The sequence below is a fragment of the Nannospalax galili genome, unplaced genomic scaffold (genome assembly GCF_000622305.1).
Source record: "Nannospalax galili isolate Female #2095 unplaced genomic scaffold, S.galili_v1.0 scaffold606, whole genome shotgun sequence".
Lineage (NCBI taxonomy): Eukaryota > Metazoa > Chordata > Mammalia > Rodentia > Spalacidae > Nannospalax > Nannospalax galili.
Genome location: NW_008355477.1, coordinates 4,142,707 through 4,154,792, shown reverse-complemented (window position 1 = coordinate 4,154,792; position 12,086 = coordinate 4,142,707).

Genomic DNA, 12,086 nt, shown 5'->3' with positions numbered 1-12,086 from the left:
ATGAAAGATGAGTATTGAATCCTGTCATTTTTATTTCTGTTTACATTCTTCATATAGCTGTACTTTTCCACAGTTATACCTTCATTGGAATTCTTTCCGTGATCTCTTGGGTATAGTCATTCCTTTCTTCAGCTCTTTGTATTGCTTCCAGAACTCTCTGAAGGGCTGGTTTTGTTGACATGAATTCCTTCAGCCTATTTATGTCATGGAAGATTTTTCTTTCCCCTTCTACTATAATAGATATTTTGGCTGGGTGTAGTAATCTGGATTGGCATCTGCGGTCATTTAAAACTGGGAATACTTTGGTCCAGGCTCTTCTGGCTTTCTTGGTTTGCACTGAAAAGTCAGCTGTAATCCCAATGGGTTTTCCTCTATATGTGACTTGTTTCTCTTTTGCAGATTTCAGAACTGTCTCTTTGTTTTGTACATATAGTGTTTTTACTATGATGTGCCATGGAGAGTTTCTTTTCTGGTCCTGTGTGTTTGGTGTTCTATATGCTTCTTGTATTTGTATGGGCATGTCTGTCTTTAATTTTGGGAAATTTTCTTCCACAATTCTGTTGAAAATCTGGTTCAGGCCACTATCTTGGGATTCTTCTCCTTCCTTTATGCTGATGATTTGTAAGTTTGATCTTTTTATGGCGTCACACAATTCCTACATATTCCATTCTTGTAGTTTCTTAAGTTTTCATAATCTTTGCTTGTGTGGTCTAGTTCGTCCACTTTATCTTCCAGTCTTGATACTCTGTTTTCCGTTTCATTCATTCTGTTGTTGAGGCTTTCTGCTGTCATTTCTAATTGGCTTATTGACTGTTTCACTTCCTTCTTCATTTCAGCCTGAGTATTCATATCTCTAACTCTTTTCTAAATTCACTTTTCTGAATTCATTCAGAAATTTATCCCTATCTTCCTTCAATTCTTTGACTTCTTTTTTTTGTGTGCTTTAAATTCACTGAATTCTTTCATCATATTTGTAATTGTTCTCCTGAGTTCCATGTCCTCCATTATCTCTAGGGGGTTCTCATTGTACTACTCTAGAGGACTATTGGTATTTGGTGGGGATATAGTATTTTGGTTTTTCATGTTATTATTTTTTCTTTGTGATTTTGACATATGAATTTCTTTTGTAGTTTCTGATTCTTATTTGAGACTGAGGCCTTCAAGTTTATGTCTGCTTCTTTTTGTGAACTTTATGTGTCTTAGTGGTTTAGTTTTGGGGCATGAAAAGCTGGTTCCTCTAAGCTTCTTGTTCTCTCTTTCAATTTTATATGGGAATGGCTGGATTGCTTTTGTCTTCAGGAGTTCCCACAGAGGCCCAATTCAGGTGAGGGTCAGATGTTTTCAGGCTTTCTCCTAAGGTCTGGATCCTTCCAGGAACGATTTTGGCTTCAGGAATTTGGGGGTTGGACTGGCCTGGGAGCCTGGCTCAGGAAAGATGCTGGTCTAGGGCAGCTGGTGGCCTTGCCACCCAGAGGTGCAAAGGCAGATGGGGCAGGAAGAGGCCCCAAGGACTCCTGGGGACTGCGCTGAGTAGCAAGGTTGGTCTGGATGTAAAGGATGAGGAAGAGGAAAGGTCAACCCCATATCCCAGAAAGAGGCTGGTGGGTGGTACAGGCAGAGGCAAGCAGAGGGAGGTGAGGGCAGAGCCAGGCCCAGAAGCAGTAGTCCTGGGGCCCAGAGATGGCACTCCGTTGGTCTGAAGGAAAAGGATCAGGAAGCAGTATTGGTTCCCCAGGTGTCTGGGGCCCCAAGACAAGGAATGGGGCAGGGCCCAAACTTGGAAGAGAGAACTGCTGTGGAGATGGGAGGGTGAATGGGCTGGGAAAGTCAAGGCATGGAGGGCGCAATGGACTTACCCTGAAGACAGGCCTGTGGGTACGAGAGAGGCCTGCGGGATTCCTGCAGTCCCAGGGAAGCAGAGGGAGATGAGAGCGGGGCCAAGCCCAGAAGCAGTGTTCCTGGGGCCCAGAGAAGGCAGTACCTTGGTCTGGATGAAAAGGATCAGGCAGCAGTATTGATTCCCCAGGTGTCTGGGGCCCCAATACAAGGAATGAGGCAGGGCCAAAAGTCAGAGGGGAGAAGGACAGTGGAGATGGGAGGGTGAATGAGGGTGGGGGCTTCAAGGCTGGAGAGAGGCTTGTGGGTAAGAGAGAGCAAATAAAATATTTTTAATAAATGACCATGCATTCAACCTTGCATAGGTTAATTTACATTCAGCTCAATTTATTTTTGCCACTATAATTGATGTCTTTTTGTATATGTCCTTAAGAAACCATACTTTATGGTTCTTTAGCAGGTGTAAGAATATAATTACATAAGAGGAAATTGTGATTTATTTTCTGTATTTGTATAGCCTCAGTGTTAAGGATATTTAATTTATTACTACTATTACAGTGTATGTATTATGTGTGCGTGTGTGTGCACACATGTGTGTGTGTGTGTGTGTGTCTTTCTGTCTCTCTGTGTAGCTCAAAGGACAACTTTCAGTTCCATTGTCACTTCCAAGGATCTAACCCAGGCAACCGGACTTGTGCAGTAGGTACTTTTAACCACTAATCCATCTGGTTGACCAGCTAAGATTTTTAAAAGTTGTTTAAGAAACAGAAGAAAAATGTGTGACTCTCAGTGCCTTTCCCCCTAAACTATAATTTTGCTCTTTAAAGAGAAAGTTGGACAATTTCTGTTCTATCAGATTTGTTCCTAAGGAATAATGATATCTTGAGTGTTTTATAAGTTTCATATACATAATCACTTTATTTCCTATCAAATATTGTAACAAGTCACAATTTGAGTGACGTGTGAGAGTGTCCGTTCCTCACGAATGCTGTGTTTCATTGTCCTTTCAATTTAAGTTCATCAGTTGGACAGTAGAGTGAATGGCTTGTTGCTTCAATTTGAATTTTCATAATTAGTAGAGAGGTTCAAAATTTTCAGATATATATTGGCATTTTGGATTCCTTTCCCTCTCTCTCTCTCTCTCTCTCTCTCTCTCTCTCTTTCTGTATGTGTGTGTGTGTGTGTGTGTATGTGTGTGTGTTCATGCTTCATGAGGAGGACAAAGGTCCAGGTGAAGTGTCTTCTTCTATCAGGCTTACTATTTTAGTTTTTGAGACAGCATCTGTCACTGAACCTGGAGACCTGGAGCTCACCAGTGGGCTAGGCTGGGTGGCCAGCAAGTCCCAGGGATTCTCCTGTCTCTACATCCCTAGTGTTGGGAATATAGGTGTTCTCCTCTGCACCTGGCTTTTCACATGAATGCCAGGGGTCTAATCTCAGGTTGTCATCCTTGTACTGTAGGCATTTTTAACATTCATTCCATTCTTTCTTTGCTCATTTTTTAATTTTATCATCCTTTCTTTGTTTCACAAATATGTATTGATGGCCAAATGAGTCCAGGCTTTTGGGTAAATGCTCCAAGAGTAGCACTGAGTACATTCTGGACACCTTATAATCAATTCGTAATGACTTCAGATAGGTTGGATATGAATCCCAACAAAAGACATGGGTTTAACATCAGAAGTAGCCAAACACAACTGCTATGTTTTCTTATTTGTGAAACTTAGCTTTACATCTTACGGGTAACTTTGTTCTAAAATTTCTTTTACTTTATAAAATGATTTGACTGATCTATGGGACTATTCCTCTATCACTGTCCCACTGTATGTTTGACAGAGACTTTTGCAATAACTTTAAATATATAATATGGCAAATTGTCTTTGTTCTCTTTGCAAATGAATTACTAACTGTTTTTAGAAGCTTAATTTTATATGTGAATTCCAAAGTCATTTTATCTAGTCATTTGCATCAATAAAGATAATTTTGAAGTTTGTGTTCATTTCTTCAGCTCATTCCAATTGTTTCATGATCAATGGCCTTTAGATCCACTCTGAATGGTACTAATGAAACAGCATTCTTGGGCTGGAGAGACAGCTCAGCAGTTAAGAACACTGACTGCTCTTGCAGAAGACGTGGGTTGGGTTCCCAGCACCCACGCAGCTAACAACCATCTGTAACTCTGATTCCAGGAGATCTAATCTGACCTCCATGGGCATTGCATGAAATGGGTACACTTATATACATGCAGGCAATACAGTCATGAACATAAAATAAAAATAATAAAGTATTTTTTTAAAAGAACCAGCATTTTTGTTTGTTTCATGATTTTAAATTTCAATTTTTTTAAAAAATTTATGTATGTATGTATCTGGATCTTTAGCCACAGATGGTTATGAGCTGCCTAATGTGGATGCTGGGAATTGAACTCAGATTCTCTATAAGAGCAATATGTATTCTTTATTGCTGAGCCATCTCTCCAGGCCTTATACAATTATTTTTCTTTAGAATGGAGTCGGTTGCTAAGAGACCCAAGGACATTGTGAGTTTTAGCCAAGAAATTGGCTACTTTTGGGGGGGGGGATTTTTACCCTAACTGCTTAGCCAATTCCTACCTTCTATGCTTATCGCACCATCCTCTGAAGAGGTTTCCAAAATTGTCAGTAGGGAATCAGGATGCAGACCACTCTGGTTTCTTTCATGCTGAACAGGGATGAAGGGTGAGGCAAGAGGAGTACCCCTTCAGTGGATCGTTCTAAAAGACTCCCAATTGCATAACTCTTATCTCAAGGAGGAAAAGTCAGTCTTTGTATCATGAATAGGAGATGTGAAGGAGAGGTAAAGGCAAGAGTAATTAGCATTACAGGTTCTAGACAGGGAACTATGAAAAAGTCAGAACAGGGCAATTGGAATTTCTTGACAAGTGCTTCCGAAAGCATCCTTGGGGAAGGATGGGGTCTTCCTCATTTTTCTTCTGTCTTCCAAGGCCAGACTCTAGAGTGATGGATTCAGGATTTTCTTTCAGGTATTCTGACAGCTGTTGTGATGAGAATCAGTGTCAGTTCCTTCTTGAAGGCTTCGAGTTAACTGAGGGGTTGCTGAGGTGTATGTATGACCTGAGAATATGCACACTGGAAAGCCTTTACCCAGCATGGGTCATGCCTTCTCTTCCTAGCCTTCCCCAGATTGTATACTTTAGACCTCCCCAAATCCAGGAGGCCATGACACAAGTATTTTAAAAAGACAGTTATGGATGCTATGAGTTTTAGAGAAAATATAAAAACATATCCTTGGGAAAATGGAATTATGTTCTAAATATTTACTCACTACCTACTATATGGCAAGCATTAGTCTAAGCCAATCTTGGTCTCTGACTTCAGGAATGTGGCAAACAAAATTTCACTGACATGAAATTTAAGCCATGAAGAACATCATGAAGATAGGCTCACATGTCTCTATGAATGGATGTTAGGGGAATTCGGTTCACACTGAGAGATCAGAAAAAGACTCCCCAGGAATTGAAGAGTTTCATAGAAAGCAGGTGGGAAGCTTTAGATGATTTTGTCACTATATAGAGAGTGGGAGTGGGGTGGAAAATATCTGAAGGAGTAGATGGGAGGTATGTTATATGATCTGCTTTGGAGATTGCCTTGGTTCCTCAGGAGAGGGGATGAATTGAAGAAGGAAAATGCAGTGTGGAATGGACACAGAGCAGTTGTTAGTTTATATCAGTAGTTGAGATGAGAGATGTGAAAACCTTGGAGGTTGTGTGCAGAAGTGGACTGGAGTAAAGTCAAGGAGATAAAGTCAAAGGGACTTCGTAATGGATTGCTTACACAAAGCAAGAATGACATCAGCTTTTGGATCATGCAACTTGGTGGCTGAAAGGTGGTTTTAGGCAGAGATCATAATGGCAGTTCTGCAACACACAGAACTCAAGGTACCCTTTAGACTCACAAAAATTATTAGCCCAAACCAGGCCAACATGAAGGACTGAGCTCAGTGGAAAAATTAGACCTAGAAAATTGGAGGCCTTCTGTACACCTTGATGGTTGAAGCAGTGGTGGAGATGAAATTGTCTATGGGAATGAACAACTAATTAGGTAGTCAATTTCTCAGAGAGCTCCTAAATGTCAAGAAGACAGGAAGGTATTTGAAAGTTTTTTTTTTTCAATGAACATTTGTGATGCCATTTGTGATGTCAATGAGCACTTTCTGGTGGAATAAAAACACAAAATTTCTGATGACATGTGGGGAGGTACAATATTGGGTGAGTAATGAGAAGCAGCAGGTGTGAACAGCCATTTGGGAAGCTTGATCAAGGACAGAAGGCGAGGGTGGCCCAGAGTCGGAGGGAGAATTCCATTAGTGAAGGGGAAGATCATTATTATTATTATTATTACTATTATTATTATTATTAATATTATTATTATTTGAAATGCCTTACTGAAAATGAACATCTTTTAATGACCATCATCAAAATTGATCTTTGAGAACAAATAGACTGTGCAAAAGAACCAATGTTCACTAAATAGTTTTTGGTGCCACTTCTTAATTGGTAATTGCTTTTTGGCCATGACATGTTTGCTTGTGAATTGCTATGCTTCTTATCTAAGCATAATTTAATAATTCTCTTAGGAGGACATGGTTGTAAAAGATTCAGAAAGAGATCTTTATTCTTTTCCATAAATTGCCAATACTAAGATAAGTACAAGAAATTATTTTCTTTAAGTCATATATCCCAGTTTTATCTTATGCTATTAAACACTCATCATATAGTAAGAATGAGAAAGGGATTTTTCAAGTCCCACATGTTTCCCTATTTTCGTGTCCTATTTTTGTTACAAGAAACTGCCTTCTTAAATATGTTATGCTTGTTTATTAAAATAAAATAAAAACACTCGAAAGTGTTTGGGCATGCCCTTCAATTTAACTTTGAAAGGTGACTAATTATAGTGGTGACTGATCAGTTTCAAAAGTTCAAGCTAAATGGACTTTAAAACTCTTATCAAAGGAAATATATTTTACACATCTGTTACTTGTGAGAAGGCTGATTTAGGTTAGTACTATGAAATTGTAAACTTAATTATTTGAACCCTGGCACGCCCTGCCCTAGTCTATCGAAAGAGGGAATCTTCTAATACCCAGGAAATGGCCCTGTTTTAAGCATTCCCTGACTAATTCTTCATGGGTTCCATGATTGCAGACTTGATGGAATTCGTTGTTTGAAAGGACATTTAGAGTTTACTGAGGCATGAAGTGAACATGGCCCAATCTGGAGTGGGTGAGTGGTAGAGACTTACCAAAGGCTTTTTTTAGTAGAGTGTCTACTGAAGAAAAGGACAGTAAACTACACTCTGAAGGCCAAGTTTTTTTTTTCTTTTCTCTCTTATTCATTTATCTTTTATGGGGCTTTTGACTACTCTAACTTTACCCCCTCTGAAGAGGTAACCCTGAAATCTTTTAAGGATTAGATAAAAGCTCCCAAATACTTTTGATATTTTTGGCCTTTGGAACGGAGTATGTTGCTAAGAGGCCCAAGGAGATTGTGAATTTTAGCCAGGAATACTGGCTACTTTTCTTTGGGGTCTTTGTACCCTAACTGCTTAGCCAATTCCTACCTCCTATTCCGAGTCCAGCCTTGGAAGACAAAAGAAAAATAAGAAGGAACCCAATAGAGGGATGCTTTTGGAAGCTCTCACCAAGAAATTCCAATGGACTCTCATATGAGCATTTGAAAATTGCCCTGTTCTGACTTTTTTTCTAGTTTCCTGTCTAGAATTTGTAATGCTAATTACTCTTGCCTTTACTTCTCCTTCACATCTCCTATTCACCAGTCAAGGGCTTTCTTTCCCCCCTACAGATAAGAGGTACGCAATTTAGGCCAAGTTTTATTGGCTTTCACAATACTGAAATGTTTTCTACAACCACAGACAAGAGTAATTGCAGCAAAGACTGTTTCAGCAAACCCCAGAATTCACCATCTAACCATTAGAAGTGACCAATGCTGTGGTTATGCAATTGACTTGCAAACTTAAGTGCACTTTAGAATAATTATTTTCAAGTACATGCTGCTGTGTTACATTCCCACCCTTTTCTCACCATCTTTCAGGATAGGATCCAGAAGTCAGGATGTGAGGAAAGAATATTTTCATGCAGTCAGTTGAGGAATCTCTGCATTTCCTCAATGCCACAAAAGTACTTGACCTTGGCAAAGTATTTCAGGTTGTATCTTTACGTATGGGCTATGATGTTGGAAAAGTTCTCTAGAGTAGTGCCTCCTAAACTCTTACAAGTAGCAGCGTTTCCTGCAGTGCTTGTTGGAATTCAAGTTGCTGGGCCCCATCTTCAGAGGTTCTGAGCAGCAGGCCTGGAGTGAGACAGAAAGGCCATTTCCAACAAGCTTTTGATAATCCTGTTGTGGCTCGGTAGAATCCATTGTCCTTGGCACTGACTAAGGCCAAAGGATTTTGCATCTCTAAGATGCAGAAATCACCTCCTATGGATGCTGGAATGGGGGTGGGCATGTATTTACTAACCAACTGGTAGCATTATTTCAGAGAACACTATGAAGACTACTGCCTTTCTGTGCCATTGTTTTCCCCTTCTCTACTGCCCCCTGTGAGACTTGAGAAAAAGTAATGCTTACTCTGGCTTTCTAGTCCTGAGTTTTATAAATTGTGTTTTAAAAATCCATGTAAGATATTTTCAGCCTTGCAAAGTTACTTGATTTTGAGTGTAGAAGTTAATAGAATAGTTTCAAGTGTTGAGAAAAGTATATTGTGCCTCATAAAATAGTAGGGAAAAATCAGCAGAAGTTGAATAAGTATTTTTGGAGATCATGAACGTGAAAACATAAAATGATGGTGTGAAGCCCTCCTCCTTGGCCCCCTGCCCTGGACTCCCGAGACCCCTGCCCCTCTTTAGGACTAACTGCTCTTTTTTGCTTCTGTAAACTGCTTGATTGCTTGATCGAAAGGACAAACTATATTAACCCCATTTTGACTAGCTGTTTCAGGCAAGCCTGAACATGCCCAGGCATGTTGTAATCTCCACCTGCCACCCCCACCTCAGGAGGCTATAGGTCAAGGAAGCCCAGACATATAGCAGCCTTATAAGGCAGAAACAGAGACTTCTGGCTCTACAGATAACAGTCAGCACATTCCACAGCTCTGAGGGTAGCACCCACCAATGAGAAGCCCCCAGGACTGCATCCCTTATAACCAATCAATTTAAAAGTGTGTTGGCACATGCGAGCTCCTTGGGTCAGTCAAAGTGTGACTCTGTTATTCCCCTCCTTTGTTTGTCTAAAACCTATAAAGTGCTTCCACCCCCTGTGATCAGGCTCTCAGCACAGATACATTGTGCTGGTAAGGTCTGGGAGCCCGAGCTTAAGCCCAAATAAAGACTCTTTGTTCTTGCATGCCCTCTGGATTCTGTGGTTGTTCTTGGGGGAGTCCGTTCTCTGGGCACAACATTTGGGGGCTCGTCCGGGATCCCCAAGACCCCCCCACCAAGGGACCCCAGAGCACTGAGTCTGCCTGATCCGATAGGTGAGTGTCTCTTGTTTCTGTGTCTTTTGTATTTGTGCGTGTCTGGTTTTTGGGCCCAGTTTAAGATTGCCTGTTGGAGGTCTGGGCAGATGCACTAGAAGGCCCCAGGCCATGGGATTCAGGAGACATCCCGGACCCACCTGGTGGGGATTGGATCCCGTTGGTAACCTTGGAAGGACGAAACAGGTCGCGCCCACTGGGAGGCAAGAGGCCATCGTCCTATTTTCAGTTTAAGGAGCCAACTAACCATGTGTTGTTTTTCTGTGCATTTGTGCTCTTTGTTGTGTTTGTCACTCTTACTGCGTTAGAAGAGATGGGACAGAACCTAGTAACTCCTCTTAGCCTTTTCCAGGATCACTTCTCGGCATTCAAAGCCAAGGCTGATAGCCTGGGGTTAAGAGTAAAGAAAGGGAAGCTTCTTATGTTTTGCAGGAATGAATGGCCGACCTTTGGGGCCAGTTGGCCTGAAGAAGGGACATTCAACCTGCCCACCATCTACAGAGTAAAGGATATAATTGATGGCCATTCAGGCCACCCTGATCAGGTCCCTTACATCATGACTTGGCAAGTTATGGTGGAGAAGCCTCCAAAATGGTTAAAGCTGCTCCTTCCTCCTCCCCCCACTGGCCCAAAGCCAACCATCCTCACCCTGCACGAAGATGAGCGACAGCGAAATGGAACTAAACCTTCTGCCCCCCTCTACCCTGTCTTGCAAGGAGGCACAGGGGAAGAACTTCTGCTTGAGCCACCCCCCTATCAGCCTGTCCCACAAGCAGAGCCTCAGGACACCCTAGGGGAGGTGGAGGCAGCCCCACCCCAGGAGATGGAAGAACAACCTCTCCAGACAAGGAGGAGGGTCCAAAGGGGGCAGCCATGGCTGGTGGCAGACTCTACTGTCCTCCCCCTCTGGACTGTGGGGCCTCTCACTGAAGCAGGAGACCAACAGATGCAGTATTGGCCATTTGCAACTAGCAACCTCTACAATTGGAAGTTGCAAACAGCTAAATTCTCTGAAAAATCCCCAAGGTCTAATTGATTTGCTAGAATCTGTTTTGTTTACCCACCAGCCCACCTGGGATGATATTCAGCAGCTTTTGCAGGTCCTGTTCACCACTGAAGAAAGAGACTGGATCCTGGTTGAAGCCCACAAGCTGGTCCCTGGGGCGGATGGGAACCCCACCACCGATCAGGCCCTGATAGATGAAGCCTTTCCCCTGGTTAGTCCGAATTGGGACTTCAATGTGGCTGAAGGTAAGGAGAGGCTCCAGGTCTACTGCCATAATCTAATGGGGGGTCTCTGGGCTGCTGCAAGGTGTCCCACAAATTTGGCCAAGATTAGTGGCGTGCAGCAAGGGAGAGCAGAATCAACTGCACCATTCCTAGAAAGGATCCTTGAGGCATTCCGTACCTATACTCCAATGGACCCAGGAGCACCCGAGAATAAGAATGCAGTGATCCTGGTGTTCGTGACCAGTCTGCACCTGATATTAGGTGCAAATTGCAGAAATTGGATAGACTGGCAAGTAAAAGCCTGCCAGAGCTTCTGGCAGTGGCTGAGAAAGTCTCCAATCATCTAGAGAGTCCTGAGGACAAGCAGGCCCAGGTCACCGCCGCTGACAGCACCAAGCAGACCCACGACTTTGCCAAGATCCTCCTGGCCACATCGACCAGGTCCCCAGGTAAAAGAGAATACCAGTTGCGATGCCTATCTGCTGAACAAGGTAGGAGATGCCCAGAAGGGCAACCAAAATTGTTGAAAAACCAATGTGCCTATTGTAAGAAAATGAGCCATTGGAAGAAGGAATGTCCAGAAAGACAGGCCGGGCAGGAGCAGGTCGATGAAGAAACAAACACAAATCCTGGAGCTTGGGGAATGGAGCGAATAGGGAGGATGGGGTTCGGATCCCCTCCCCGAGCCCAGGGTAATTCTCAGAGTGGAAGGGACACCTGTGAGCTTCCATGTAGACACAAGTGCTCAACATTCAGTGTTAACAGAGACCCTAGGGAAATTGTCAAACAAAAGGTCTTGGGTACAGGGAGTGACTGGCATGAACCAATATTCATGGACCACCCAAAGGAAAGTGGACTTAGGCACAGGCTGGGTGTCCCACTCCTTCCTAGTCATGCCACATTGCCCCTACCCGCTCTTAGGTAGAGACTTGCTTACTAAAATTGGAGCCCACATCCATTTTTCACCTAATGGGGTTCATTTAATAGATAAAGGAGGCCACCCCATTGAGATATTGACCTTGCAACTAGAAGATGAGTATTGATTGCATCAAAAACCGGACCCACAGCCAGTGGAGGAGATTTCTGTTTGGCTGCAGGAATTTCCTCTGGCCTGGGCCGAGACTGGAGGGATGGGGCTGGCAGCCCACCGGCCACCCATCTGGGTGGAGCTGAAACCAGGAGCCCTTCCAGCTTGGGTGAAGCAGTATCCCATGTCCCATGAAGCCAGATCAGGGGTTATCCCACACATCCAGAGGCTAAGAGACCAGGGCATCCTAGTACCCTGCAGGTCTGCATGAAATACACCTCTCCTTCTGGTAAAGAAGCGAAACTCAAATGATTACCAGCCAGTACAGGACCTGAGAGAAGTAAATAAGCAGGTCATGGACATCCATCCCATGGTGCCTAATCCCTATACCCTCCTGAGCTCCTTGCCACCCTCCAGGAGCTGGTATACTGTACTAGATTTAA